This window comes from Colias eurytheme, chromosome 9 (genome assembly GCF_061535395.1).
Source record: "Colias eurytheme isolate Ceu_HAF_F1 chromosome 9, ilColEury1 Martin Lab GWU primary, whole genome shotgun sequence".
Lineage (NCBI taxonomy): Eukaryota > Metazoa > Arthropoda > Insecta > Lepidoptera > Pieridae > Colias > Colias eurytheme.
Window position 1 is genome coordinate 2862588 of NC_142988.1, and position 16552 is coordinate 2879139.

Genomic DNA, 16552 nt, shown 5'->3' on the forward strand with positions numbered 1-16552 from the left:
ACATAGGTACATAATATTTTCAATATGGTAAAGATGTCGCCGTCATCAGGTTGAATTTGCTATTTGATTGAACGACTAGCGCGTTTATTGAATGAGGACATTCAATTGAATGACTAGGCCGAACGTTGATATAACAAGCGTCACTCAACGTCCAACTAATTAGCAGATTGAACAAAACGAAGAGTGAACCGATACCTTCTAGGGAAGGATCTTAGACCACATCTTAGCTTTCCATCAAAATTCCAATAAAAAAAAGTAGATAATAACGCTCGTCCTATTAATGTGACTAGCGTGCTCATTGACGGTTGACAAGATGGTTGCGAGCCGACGCCGATGCGACGGAGAGTGTGAACCTAACCTAACCCCCCTCCCCCCTTATTCGGATACGAACACTTAATTTTCGATATTGAAAACTGGAAAATCTTTTATCTAATTCCGTCATCCGATCCGCTAATTCACTTAGAAGAGCAAAAATCATACATCCATGCATTGAGCATTCTTATATATACTTTCGCGATTATAATACGGTAGTTGTATAATATAACACGTGTCAAAAAAGAAACGAATCTAAAATTGAGGCACTAAAGCGGGTCACACACTACGCAGATGCGGTAAGATATATCTGTATCTGAATTCTGAGCGCGTATCTGTCCATATCGCTCTCTTTACTAAACCGAAGGAGCAACGCACACTACGCACTACGCAGATGACTTACAGCACCGGCACCTTAGAGTATTTTGACATAATTATATCGAAAGATGGACAGATGTTATTTGCGTATACAAATATATCGGCATATAACATCTGCAGATTTTATATAGGTACACTCTAGCATACGTGCATCAAATTCAAAATCAGAATCCTCTTCTGAGGAATTGTGTAGTAAATTCAGAAGCAATAAACGATCCAGAGGCACTAAACGAGAAATCATTATCGCACTGTATTTATATAAAATGATGTCAATTGAAGGCACAGATTGAAGGCTATTTTAAATTTAATAAGTACCTACCTAATAGCCCAAATACGTTACACAACTGTGCACTGATTGACTTCAATGACTTCAATGGACTTATCCATTTTCGAAAAAACACGATGTCATAAAATATCTTGTCCTTATCTTGTTTTGACCGTTATTTACTTAGAAATTTCTTGGATTTATACAAAAATGATTTTCTTTTTGATATTACTTACATTACAGCCTGTGTGCCAGAATGTGCCTGTGATTGAATTCATAATATAATATTATCTAGGTACTTAATCAAAAGAAATTATCAACTATGTACTTACACATTTTGAAATTCATGACTTCCGAACACGCAAATTGCAATGCTTTAACTTGGTTATGTATGGATTTTCCTTTTCAATTATGGCGGGTAGATTTTGGCGGTCGCTGAAACTGTGGCGGACTTTTCGTCTTGTGTATCTGTCAAACACACAAATCAAAGAGAACACAAATACTACGTACACAAATGATAAAACTAAATAGTAAGTTAAAATCTGTGGATAAAATAATATCAAAATACGTAAGTGTTTTATTTCATTTAAAATACCCGAAAGTTACAGCATAATTTAATAATTTATTTTATTTCTTTCCAGAACATGTACAGTTTTTTACATTACATATTTTAACAGGCAAAAGCAACATTTTATTATATGAATTTTTATAATGTTACGAAACGATGGTTGCGCCATCTATTGTTATAACATTTAAGTAACTCAAGTACTATAATCAAAGTTTGGCTTGGGTCGGATAAGTTAACGCGGCCACAATTCTTTACTTAGTTCAAGCGTCGTGCGCTAGATGGCATTGGGTTCGTAACGTTTTTTTTCCTTACCTGGATAAACGGCTTGCCTTTGCTCGACGCAAGCGTAGTTCAAATTCATCGGCCATATTCGTCGTGTCAGACGGAGTGCAGTGCACGGCTGTGACATGTTTTATCGTAAACTGCATAAAAGTTATGACAACAAGTATTAAATGGTGCTAGTTTTTAATACGGGACAACAAAATATGCGATCTGATGGAGTCCCGAATGGACACTCGTGTCGCTTGTTGAAAAATAAACGTGCAACGAACTGTGCATTTGTGTGTTTATGATAACAGCATTAACAGTAATCCTCGGTCGTATATTGTTTTTTATCCCATGCGTTATAACTGGTGTAAAGGTTGTGTGGTGTTATGCAAGTTACCATAACCGTGACCTTCGTTTCGTGACTGTGTTTAAGGTGCTTTTTGAGGTTAAGATGCAGCTTGGATTATAAACGACAGCGCCGAGCCATCAGGTTAGTTATTTTATCAGTTTTCTGATGATAATAATACGTATTATCTCGTGGCCCACATTCGTGTTGTTTGTCTCAACGGTCATTTCTATCGAAATACATTTGCGTGACCGGTAATTTGCCATAGCGATGTCGTGATTTAAACGAGCGCATAAATTTTTGTTTGTTGTAATAAACTTAATAATTGTATTAAAAGTTATATAGAAACGTCAAGGAAGTACACATTTAATTTTGTGTGAGTCGGAATACGTTAAAATTCAACAAGTTATTGTGCAAGGCGCGCGCAGTCATGCCGGGCCATACGGCGGGAACGGGAATGCAACCTTCATGATTGGTAAAAAGAAGCTAAACCAAAAACAATGTAAACGACGGCACGACCTTACTTATCCAAACAGATTTTTTGTTTTTAAATCTCGTAGTTGCTACCGGCATGTCGAGTATTTGAAGTAAAATGAAGACACGGAATTTTAACTTACATCGTTTGAAAACATGCACACAAAAAGAGATGGTAGGTAAGTATTATAAAACTTCACAATGTTTAAAATATTTCAACAAAAAAAATACCGAATTAGCGTAAAGTTGAGTGAAACAATAACAAATTGAGAAATTCCCGCCAAAAATTGTATTAAATAGATATGTATATACCTACCTACTAACCTACAACCTACTAACTAACAAGTATTTAATCTACCTGGAATTTCGGTAATTTCAGTGGAATAGTTGTACTATTGCACTGGATAACATAGGTAGCTATTTACTACATTGTAGGTACCTACCTACCAAATTTACAATAGAAGGAAAATACCTACATGCTTTGAATAACATGAGATACCTAGTATGTATGGTATTATTGTACGAAATTGCTGCATGCACAATATATTACTGATTACGTCATACATCCTGTTAAACGCTAAAGCTGCATCTTCTATAAATAAACAAGGGCTAGCATACATGCGATATTTAACACCTACCTGGCTATTATAATTGCTTGAAAGTCGCAAATATTCACAAATGGATTTGATTTTAATGATTTCACAATCTAATGATCACCACTCACCAGTTATTATACTTACAATAAACGGTTCTATAAAAATTTGAAAAAAGAACGATTTAGGTACGTTTTTTTTTCTTTTTTGTAAATGGCCAGAATGAAATGAAATTAGGTATGAAAAGAAATACCTACTATCAACTTGCATGTAACCTTCATTTTTAATTGTTAAGAAATAATTCTGTTTTGTTGCGTTTAGCTATATAATATTATCTACAATTTTTCAAAAAATACAGAAATATTAAAATTTTTTTTTCATGGGAATTATTTTTTTTAAATTAAAAGTGTTATCGTTAAAAATGGCAACCTTTACATTCGAAGTTTGAACTAAAATGGCATTAAGGTTAAGGTTGATGTTCCGACCGTCCCTCCATACATTTTTGATTACCTCTAAACACTTAACACAGACACTATTTCTTTAAAACTAATCATTTTATCACTTCTCTATAATGAAATGTGTGCGCGTTCGACCTTTTTAATCAATAATTTACAATATTTACTTAGAAAAACAACAGTAAAATACCGGAAAAATTTGACACTTCTACAGTAGTGTGCGTGACTTTTGCCAAGCGAAACACGACATAAAGCACGACATCTAGCGCATAGACTATATACTTATTACAGATCTAGCGCGTCAATTAGACATGGGTAGGTAATGCGTGTAATAGTACAAAAGTAACATCACTTTGACACGTAATGCAACATCACGCATTACGCATCAGTTACAAACATCACTCGCATCACTCACTTTTTTTTATTTTGTTTTACATTTGCTTGCGTTCATTATAATTATTAACAAACAACATAAAGTACGTGGCCAAGTATGACGGAAAATCAACTACATTTTTTAAATATTTACTTAAATTGTAATTTTACGATATGTAATAACTAATAAGTATTGCAGTTATTATTGCTATTTTTCAATATGATCTGTAATACTTCACATATCACCATTAATATAATATAAACCTCAGATATAAACATTATAATATTATTAATGTCATCATTTCATTAAAAATCGATCGGGTAATGTGTGATGTTACGGAGTAATATCACTTCCGTGGAAGAGATGCGTGATGTTGCATTACTATTTGACGTACTGTTTTGCGCATGTCTAGCGTCAATGTCTAAACGAAAGGCGATGTTTAGACATTGACGCGCTAGATGTCGTGCATTCGCGTTCGTTATCTTATGCATAATGAGCATAATTCTAATAAATCAAAGTTCTGTGTAAAAATTGAGTAATTTCATTTCCAATCGTTCAAAGAAAATAACAATAAAATAAAATAAAACTAATGACCTTAGAAACTATGTTTTTTTTTATTTATTACTCATTATTGTTCGTCCGTTGTAGGTCTGTAAACTGTATTGTACACTGAAGGTAAATGGTACTGTAGGTACTTTAGTTCGGCGTCGTCGCTCGTCGGCTTGATATAAAATTACATTCTTGATTTCATTGACACGCGCTATGATTTGCGCGCGGAATTTCTTGTGTTGTGAATTTATTTTTGTATGCTATGCATTTTAATTGATTCAAATTGCAATGTTTCTCTAGTATGCATTTGAGACTATATTGTAAATTGTAATAATTGATCGTGGGTATAGTAATTAATTATTCTAATAACCCAATTAGTAATATATGTATTTTCGGTGGGATTCAAAACAAAAAATTGGCCCGTGATTTTTATGAAATTTCACCACATTGCAAATCACATCAATCATAGTTCATACACATGTATGACGAAAGTGATTAGTATTGTGGCTAACATTGACTCATCAGTTCATCACTGAAACCAGTGATAAATCAGTACCTATATCATATTGTGTTTGAATATTTTTAAACAATGATATAAGTATACAATTATTATAAATCGGTAAACTATCAAAGTAATCACAAACTTGCAAACATTGGTAAAATGTCCAGTAGTTTATGAGCCTATTCATTACAATCAAACAAACAAACAAAGTTTTCCTCTTTATAATATTAGTGTAGACAAACACTATGAATACGATCACGAATGCAAATTCGGGGATTTTCTAATTATTGCTAAATAATAATTGAATTCGTTTTGAAATACTCTATAATTTTTAGTGTATAAATAGACATTTATAATGTGGTGCTCATTTTTTTTGTACTGCTAACGCTATTGTAGGTACCTATTTTCGTTGTTTTATTTCAAGTGAACACGGCCATACAATTTTGTCACGAGCCGCCTATGATTGTAGGTACTTTTGTTAGGCTCCTTCGTCGTCCGCGTCGGCTCGAAAGTTCTTGATTTCATTGTCACGCGCTATGATTTGCGCGCGGATTTTCTTGTGTTGTGAATTTATTTTTGTATTATTATTATTTTTTATTTTTTTTTTTATTTTATTGATTCAAATAAAATATTTCACTAGTATGCATTTGAGACTATACTGTATTATGTATAATTTATCGTAGGTATAGTTATTCTTATAACGCAGTTATATTTTCGGTGGGACAATTTGACCCGTGATTTTTCTGAAATATCACCACGTTGCAAATCACATCAATCATACACACGTATGACGAAAGTATAGTGGCTATAATTGACTCATCAGTTCATCACTGAAACCAGTGATAAATCAGTATATCATATTTTATTGTGTTTGAATATTTTTTAAACAACGATATATACAATATTATTATAAATCGGTAAACTACCAAAGTACTTCCGAATTTTCAGACAGACAAACAAGTAGTTTGAACACGCAGTTTTCTTATACTAGTAGCAAAAATCAAAACCATAATATTATGTTTACCTACTATATTTTACTAAAAGTCGAGTGCGTCGAAATCGTAAATAATAATATGTTTTTCACCTTCCTGGTTATTTTCCCATAGTAAATAGTGTTTTAGGTTTGTTGTTGTAGGTAGGAATAATAATAATTATATTGAAATAATTTACTTTTACAAATCATTAGTGATATAAGTTTTGAGTGAAAATGCTTGGATCAGCATAATATTATATGGTACTTCAAATACATGTTTTGATAAAAAAAACAATAGTGTAATAAAATAAAACTGCGTTTTATTGTAATCAATGTTGACAATTTTAAATTCCAAAATTATTGATCAATAAAATAGTTTACACCAACAAATATAACTTTTATTTTTATAACAATCGTTCATAATATAAACCGTAGCAGGTGGCGTTTTGAAGTTCTGTCTACTCATACAGAAAAATGGAAAACTTGTTTTTTTTGTAAACAATTTATTACTCATGTTGTTTGGCAACTCGAAGCGTGGTCGTCCGTCGTAGGTACTTTTGTTCGTCGTCGCGTCGTCGTCCGCGTCGGCTTGATATAAAACATTCTTGATTTCATTGACACGCGCTATGATTTGCGCGCGGAATTTCTTGTGTTGTGAATTTATTTTTGTATGCTATGCATTTTAATTGAATCAAATTGCAATATTTCTCTAGTATGCATTTGAGACTATATTGTAATAATTGATCGTGGGTAGGTATAGTAATTAATTATTCTAATAACGCAATTATATTTTCGGTGGGATTCAAAACAAAAAATTGGCCCGTGATTTTTATGAAATTTCACCACATTGCAAATTATATATTATACAATTACAATTACAATTATTATAAATCGGTAAACTATCAAAGTAATTACAAACTTGCAAAATATGCTTTTCCGAATTTTCAGACAGACACACAATTTTATTAGTTTGTTTTAGCAAAGTAGGTACCTATACCTATACGCTTACGTCGCGCGTCGCGTCGTCGAAAACGGTGCGCCCAGAAACAAACATACCTAATTCAGTTACAATCCTTTTTTTGTTCCGTAATTTATTGTATTTATTCCAATACGATTTTTTTTATTCGTCGGCCAGTTCTACTAGGTATAAAAAGATAAAATTGAAATATAATTATTGTAGCGACAGCCATATTATGTTACTATGTTTTCGTAAATATGTTTTTCACCTTCCTGGTTATTTTCACATAATCTTATCTTCTTCTTCTTATATATAAAAATGAATCGCAAAATGTGTTGGTAAGCGCATAACTCGAGAACGGCTGAACCGATTTCGATCATTCTTTTTTTATTATATTCCTTGAAGTACGAGGATGGTTTTTATGTAGAGAAAACGTAAATATTATGTACCACGGGCGAAGCCGGGGCGGACCGCTAGTATATATATATAAATGAATCGCAAAATGTGTTGGTAAGCGCATAACTCGAGAACGGCTGAACCGATTTCGATAATTCTTTTTTTATTATATTCCTTGAAGTACGAGGATGGTTCTTATGTAGAGAAAACGTAAACATGTACCACGGGCGAAGCCGGGGCGGACCGCTAGTCTAATATAAAAATGAATCGCAAAATGTGTTGGTAAGCGCATAACTCGAGAACGGCTGAACCGATTTCGATAATTCTTTTTTTATTATATCCCTTGAAGTACGAGGATGGTTCTTATAGCTAGAGAGCTAGTTAGTTTAGTTTTAGTGCAGTGGCAGTGTAAATGTTGTTGTTGAGGTTATGTAAATTTAACACTTTAGTTAACTACCAAGATATAAAGAAATGAGGATAGGACACAATAACTATTGGTTGAGGTATTTATAAACTCATAATATACTTTTAAAAAAATCACGTTTTAATAAATTTCTAGAATTAAATTAGAACAGCTGATTCAAAATAGCCTAAAAAATCTTAATAATAATAATTACGCTTCACAGCAAGAAGAAATGTACCATATGTACCCGCACAAAGTCGATATTGTGTTGCCTACCGTTCGACTCAATGGCTAGGGTTGTAACTACCTTTAATAATTATTACCAAACTAATAAACCGAGTGATGCGAAATAACCATAATTCTTTTAGAGTTTGATAAAATGATCAGGCAGGTATTTTCTTTAATCCTCTGAATTCTCGGTTACTAAATTGTATCGTTGAAATTATTCTTAATCGCGTAAATTTAATAAATAATCATATGGAAAACACTTTTCATTTGTTTTTTTACTTTCACGCCCAACTACTATACAATAATTACGTTGTTTCGGTATTTTGACGAGAAAACGCAGGAAACATCCGTTGTATCATTTTAGATAGATTGTATATTTTGTATCTGTAGAATTGAAATCAAAGCTATGTATATGTTGTCTCCATTCTTTTCTTATCGGATTGTTGATCCCAATGCGAATGCGTCACTTAAATTTTATAAAAGACAATTAAGAACATCAAAAATAAAGTGATACGTAAATATTTCACAGTGCAATATATTATGTAATTAATAATAATTATATATTTATGAAAAAATAATTACATCAGATTTAATAATAGCAATTGTTTTGAATGTACATAATATGAATAAATGATTACATCATAATAGTAATAATCACAATTGTTTTATTTCCCATTTGTTGCAACCCTAGCATATTTTCATGTAGCAGCAGAAGTACCTACACTGGCGGCGCGGCGGCATCGTGCGACATCAAAGGCATTGCCTTACTAGGTAAGTTTATAATGACTCATTTCTTTTATTATATAATTTACGTTTTACTTTTACAGAATCCGATTCAATGGATTATGAAGACGAGTCACACAACGCCATACGATAGTGATGATGAATGAACATTTCAACAAATGCATGCGTGTTTTTTTATGTTGTTTTGTAATTGTTAATTGTTTCTTAAATAAAGAAATAAACTAAATATTTAAATGATGATTTGTTATTTGCAACACAACTTTATATTTGAGATTCTTTACAAATGTATATTTAGTTTTGTATCATCAAATTTATAAATTTTATTCCATAGTTTTCAAAATTAAATGTAAATGACCATAAAAACATTAATAAAGTAAATCATTGATGTAAGGTCAGGGAACGTAATACATATATACATCTGACCATGTAGAAGCTAAGTCTTGTTGACTGCTGAAGTCTGTAAAGTTTTGTTGTCTGCTGAAGTCTGTACGCAATGAAAATGTCTGCCGTTTCGAAAATAAGTTTTTAAGACCCTAATAAATAAAATATATGAATGGCAGATCTGGTCAAATACTTTCAAAATTGTATTTTTTTCAGCACTTTCATAAGTGTCTGCCAGAATGTTATCCGCGTGATAATGGTCTGCCATTGTTATTTTCCGATAGTAATAATAATCTATTTTCAAATATCAAAATGGCAGACGTGGTCAAATGGTTTCAAAGTTCGCCAAAAATTTCCACCTGTCTTACCTAAGCGCGCGCCCCGTCCACCACTCTGGGCTTAGTGACTCCTCATCTCATGTATAGTAGGTATAGGGGAATCAACACACAAAAATCCAGGTCTGGTCAAATACATACAGGTAGCTTTGCGCTAGCTCTCTAGCTATTACTTCTTATGGAGAGAAAACGTAAACATGTACCACGGGCGAAGCCGGGGCGGACCGCTAGTAAATAATAAAATAATAAATAGTGTATTAGATTTGTTATTGTATCTTGTATACCTACGAATAATTATTCTTACGTCTTGTTGGGAAATGTTCAAATACCTACCTATTGAAATAATTTACTGTTACAAATCATTAGTGTTATTAGTTTTGAGTGAATAGGCATGGATCAGAAATTCAGAATATAATATGCTACTAACTACTCAAATACATACATGTTTACACAACAAACACCACTGACCTCTATAACTATAAGTTATAGAGGTCAGTGACCGTCAGTGACAAACACTATGGATACCTACGCTCGCGAATGCAAATTCGGTGATTTACTAATTATTGATACCTAGTCATTGAATTCGTTTTGAAATAGCCTGTACTTTGTAATTTTTAGTGTTATAGACATTTATAAAATGTGGTGCTCATTTTTTTGTAATAAATCATCCCGAACGCTATTGTATTTTCGTTGTTTTATTTCAAGTGAACACCTATACAATTTTGTCACGAGCCGCCTCTGGCCTCTGGGTGAAATAAACAAGTCAAATGATTTTTGTTCTAATTGTATTTTGGTGGTAGTTTGTTTAGAATTTACATTACCATTGTTTAATTTTTATTTTGTATTTGCAGTAAAATAAAAAGATGAAAAACTTCATTAGGTATATTGTACGACACCTCACTCTGAATCGCGCTAGCGAAATTTTTTCGTTACAGAGCACATATACAACTTTCGGACAATCTTCATTGAGGCCGGCCGGCAAATCGAGTATGTCGAGAAACTTCACTTATTCGATGGAGGTATTCTACCTTCCTTCCTCCACAGTTGTGGGACCCCGACGTGCATTGAACACGCAGCTTTCTGATACTAGTAGCTAAAATCAAAACCACAGATATGTCTGTGATCAAAACCATAATAATATTTTTACCTATTATTTTACTAAAAGTCGAGTGCATCGAAATCGTAAATATGTTTTTCACCTTCCTGGTTTTTTTTCCATAGTAAATAGTGTTTTTGATTTGTTGTTGTATGAATAATTATTCTTACTTGTTGGTTATAAAATGTATTTTGAAATAATTTACTTTTACAAATCATTAGTGATATTAGTTTTGAGTGAAAATGCTTGGATCAGCATAATATCATATTTGCTACTTCAAATACATGTTTTGATAAAAAAAAAACAATAGTGTAATGTAGGTAATAAAATAAAACTGCGTTTTATTGTAGGTAATCAATTTTGACATTATTTATTTCCCAAAATTACAATAAAATAGTTTACGCCAACAAATATAACTTTTATTTTTATAACAATCCTACTTCCTACTAATGCGAAAGTTTGTGAGGATGTGTATGTGTGTGTTTCACGCAAATACTACTGAACCGATTACAATGAAATTTAGCACACATATAGAACGTAACTTGGACACATTGAATAGGTTTTATCCCGGAAACCCCACGGGAACGGGAACTATACGGGTTTTTTTTTTGAAAATGCGGGCGGAAAGCTAATCGTTCATAATAATATAAACCGTAGCAGGTGGCGTTTTGAAGTTTTGTCTACCCATACAGAAAAATGAAAACCACAGGAGATTGCCCAAGTGACTATGGCACTTGGTATCGCAATCAAACTTATTGTGTCAAGATGAAATATAGCTCAATTTAAAGCTTGATGTTAGTACTTTTAGATATGATTAAAGTTTTTATGTAAATAAGCCGCAGTTCGCGACAATAAAAATAAAACAATAGTTTTATTCAACACTTCAAAAAACTACTTAATCGAGTTTAAACTAACGATGAACGTTAAGTTTTACATTTATTACATAGGTAATATTTTAATTTACAAGACAAATGTGAAAAGTAAATCGTAATTTAAACATTATTTCAAAATAACATCGAACAATGCGTCGAACACATTCATTTGACATTTCAAATAGAAACTATGACATATGACGTTTGCAAGAGAGATAGATATAGGTATGTGTCAAAACAAAACTTTTACTTTTATTTCTATTTATTCGGTATAATTACAACTTAATAGTGATAAATATGATCATTATAAATACAAATAGGAATTAACAATATCACGAACACGTGACACAACTAGTATTTTACCGATTCCATACGTAGTCATACATGTTTCAAAAGAAAAACTTTTACTTTTACTATTATTTCAATTTATCCGGTTTAATTAAGACTTAATATTGATACATATGATCATTATAAATACAAATAGGAATTAACAATATAACGAATACGTGGCACAACTAAAATTTTACCGATACCACCCGTGGTCATTCTCCTTTGTGGGTCATTTGTAACAGGATGGCGGTTCTACAGCGAAAAAAGAAAAATGATGGTCAGAACGCTGATACCGGATACCTTAAGATACTGTAATATAAAATATTACTAGATTAGATAAAATATTATAGGTAGTATCTTCACCGTGTGTGACGCGCTTTACATTCACGCCATCTAGAGTTAAATCTTTATCATTTTTGTATACGTCTGTGTGTGTAAACGACCCTGTATGCAATGACAGATGTTAAAACGCATAATTTTACCGAATTGGGTGGATTTTAAGGCAATGATATAACATATTTCAATAAAATATAATATTCAGTAACCGCCATGACTATTCCTAGGTTTGATGACTATTCCAATTACGCAAAAACTCAAATAAACTAGAAATGTAGAATTCAGCGCCATCTAGCGGGATATTGGCTGGGAACAGATCGTTGCAATCACCTTAAATAAGAATTACCTAGTTTTAAATACCAGTTCTAGTAATAGGTAGGTACCGAGATTAGCAATAACTAAATGTTAATATTTAAATATTTTCTTTAGTGAGTTTTATAAAGCTGTGGAAGTTCTGTCCATAGAAGAATATTTGTTAGCAGTTTTTAAACTGAGAAACCTCAGTCTCCTCAATGTACGTAATATACTGTATACAGTACACATTAATTCAAGAAAGAAAACATCGCCCATGGTAAGTTTTTGAGTCGAAAATTAAGTTTAAAAACAGTTCCTTAATTAATTAGATATTATGAGTATTATTTCTTAATACTGATAGTGGAATTGTTTATTTTTAACTTTTTTAGAGCGTTCAGTGATATTACAACGATTATGTAAATAAAAGTGTTTTGCAAGTAGGTTAAAATTGATCAATTAAAATAAATTATTATTTACGTCATATGATTTAGCGAATAGTGTCTTCTAGATCTAGACGAATGAATAATTAATTAAGTAATTAATTTCAAATAAGAATTCCATTATATTAAGGTGTAATCTATGTTATCAATCACCTTTTATCTTATTTAATATTAGTTACTATTAATCGTATCACATTAAAATGTCTATGCTAAAACACAAATTACATAGGTACTGCTTTTTAATGATAATAGAGATAAAATAAGGGATCCAGACAATATTATCTTTAATAGTTTTCTTCTAGAAACAGTTTTATTATTATACTAGCTTTCCGCCTGCGGCTTCGCCCGCGTTTTCAAAGAAAAACCCGCATAGTTCCCGTTACCGTGGGATTTCCGGGATAAAACCTAGCCTATGTTACTCGTGGATAATGTAGCTTTCGAATGGTGAAAGAATTTTTAAAATCGGTCCAGTAGTTTATGAGCCTATTCATTACAATCAAACAAACAAACAAACAAACAAACAAAGTTTTCCTCTTTATAATATTAGTGTAGATCATCGTCACGTATATAATATTGCTCTGCAATGGAGTTTGGTAACATATCAAAATTAAATTGCCCTTTACAATTCCAATTTACGCTATAGACTCGATCAATCTGCGACAAAACAAACAGAACAACAGCATTGCAGCCTCGTTAAAAATCCGACAGAATTGGCAATAAGCCGGTTCGCTAGAAAGCTATAATGGCGAACCTATCAGATTTTGTTCTGAAAGCCGTGGTTTTCACTAGCTTTATCAATTTAAAAGCCACTCAAGATTGCCAGCTGGATGCATTAATGTTGACTCGAATAATGGATGCAGCCAATCTCAATTTAGCCTTAGTTGACTTGCTTTACTGGTGTTTTCTCGTTTCGCACCTTGTTAGTTTTTACCTAATTTAGACAAATAGGGCGGTATTCGTTTTAAAATTTTAATGAAGTTAGAAGTGAACTAGGTTGTGATACGTATTAACGATACAGTTATATTGAAGTCATAATGATTTGATTCCTGGGATGGTGTAGATCGGTATTCACTTAACGTAAGTCTTATAATAATTAATAACTGATTCTTAAATGGTGGAGTAACGGCGTCTGACACTCGAATGATATCTCTATTCTTCTATCTATGGTATTCCGTTTAGATAAATTATTAATTCGTATATAATAAATAATTGGTATATAAATGTCTCAATCATACATGTCACGACAGATCGCAAGCGCAAGTTTTCTCTTTAATGGGCAAGATCTAGATAATGATTGAACTATCTAGACCGACTGGGATTAATCACGATGTCGTGTCCGTCGTGATTGACTAATACAAAGAGTATGGAGTGACCTACTGGAAAAAAGTGGACCACTTTAAAAGCTACTTCCTTACGTATACAACGTATGCTATAAAATATACATTTTATTTATCGTCACTTATTGTCTTATGTCCGGTCGCAATGTATTTTTAATTCAATGAATGTATTAAGTCACGAGATTTGATGTTTAGATGGATTCGGATAATTTAACTTCAGTCAAAACCTGTTTGGATAACGTCCTATGATATAAAACAACGGACTTATATAAATTTTAACACGTCAGTGACGAATACCAGATTGTTGAATCCGTAAAAATGTTTAAACAAAAACCGTATTACAATTTAGATCAGCATTCAGTCAGCTAAAATGGCATTAAAACTCTAAAAGCACTTAAATTCCGCCATATTTATGTGAAATGTAGTCATCATTAAAATGTTTTACTGCTAGCGAATGAGGTTACGTTGCCTAAATAAGTTGATGCTGTCGAGTGTCGCGACAAGTAAGGATGCGGTTCATTAAGCAACCGCCTAGATTTCCGCTTTAACCAGTCAGACTGGGCTAAGCTAATTCGCTGCAAATAAATCTTGTCAAAGTTCCGATTTAATTATGGCTAAATAAACATCGTTTTGTCGAGCCAAGAGTCAATTAAAACCTTGCTATGAATGTTAACTACATAGATTACATGTATAATAAATACGACTTAATTGTCTTGCGACTTGCACAAAAACAGGCTGATGTCGAATTCTTGGAGGAAATCATATACTTGGGGTATATTGTAACAAAGAGAAAGATTATACTCCTATTACAAACATACTGTCATGTGCGCACATATTTCCAACACAATGACGTAAAAATGTTAGCAAGAATTTCGGTAATACAATAGAATCAGTGGAGCGAAGCGAAATATTATTGATATGAATAAACCAATGCAATGATACGAATATGTTATGCGCGTGTTAGTAACGCTTAGGTCATACGGATCCGCCAAAACCCGGCCGGCTGTAATACGAGAACGATGAACGCCGTAATTAGCGAGTTACATTCCAAGAAGGTGAAAGGAAAGTTTCGCGTGATCCTCTTTTTCTCTGAACTACCTTTGGTTATATATGTAATGTAGATAATTTTCGCTTACGGCACTCCGCGATCCGTTTCTTGCTCCCAACCAATTACTTTGGTATTGTCAATTAAGTGAAAGCACGTAATTATTCGTCTGTAATGATGGGGATCATCGTCTCAAACTATATAGATAACGCAATAAAACTCGTAGGAAAAAATCGTGAGAACAAACGGGAGTGTTGAAGTATTTACTACCAGATTTGGCGTGACGCGAAGAAATGTGGAACTGGTTTGATGCTCGTTAAGACGCGCCGTAAAGTCTCATGTATCTGAACAAAAAGCGGGAACGGGCAGACTCGTTTTGGACAATACCCAGCCGTGGCACTTGAATGCCGATGCGTTTACCATCTCGTGCCGCTTCGCTGGAGAAATATGTGGAATGTAGGAGACTGGAACTTATTCGCGTTCAATAGCTACCTGAGATACTGAGTTAAATTGCTTTAATGAGCACGTTCTTACACGTTACTTTTACCAACCTTTAAATCACGAAGTAAACGAACGTTGGTTTCGACGTTTAGTTAATAGAATTTTCGGTTTAAAATAATGCAATCAAAACATGCTTAAGTGCTTATGTGGGAATTGCCTCGGTCACCGACCCTTAATTACCTTACTGTGAACCGCTGTAGTGCAATGCACCAGTAAAATTTAGCATAACAAGCCTTTATTAGACCCTGCTGCCGGCGCCAACTTCCTTAGTAAAGATCACTTAAAGCAGTCTGGACAAAATTTGATACCATGTTTGTATGGTTCAAAAAATAATTAAATACATCGAACAGAATGATAGTAGCAATGATATCCTGAAGCTTAAAATCCTTATAATTTATTATCCTTAAATCCTAATATTATAAATGCGAAAGTAACTCTGTCTGTCTGTCTGTTACTCAATCACGCCTAAACTACTGAATCAATTTGCATGAAATTTGGTATGGAGATATTTTGATACCCGAGAAAGGACATAGGCTACCTTTTATTGCGAAATATAAACCTCGGGCGAAGCCGGGGCGGACCGCTAGTATGTAATATGTGTAATAAATGTAGAATACGTTTGTTCCATAGCATGAAACTTAAATATTTCAAATCAGATTATTTGATAATTTGAACATTATGTCTGTGTTTAATGTACCTATATTATGTTACCTATACCGGATAAGCAACGAAAAGAAGCCGGCCAACGCCTATCGTGTGTCCAGTTTTGCATGCCCCCAATTGCAGCTGAAACCTTGTGGT

General features: G+C 33.0%; 1 protein-coding gene across 1 annotated transcript in view; it reads left to right on the plus strand.

Annotated features, from left to right (window-relative positions):
* Positions 1 to 1875: 1875 nt before the first annotated feature.
* LOC149905676 (rho GTPase-activating protein 23-like) overlaps positions 1876 to 16552 on the plus strand; it is a 311247-nt gene continuing 296570 nt past the window's right edge. Inside the window, exon 1 of the mRNA XM_090105041.1 lies at positions 1876 to 2280. The gene's annotated coding sequence lies outside the window, so the exon portion shown is untranslated. The remainder of the gene's footprint in view (positions 2281 to 16552) is intronic.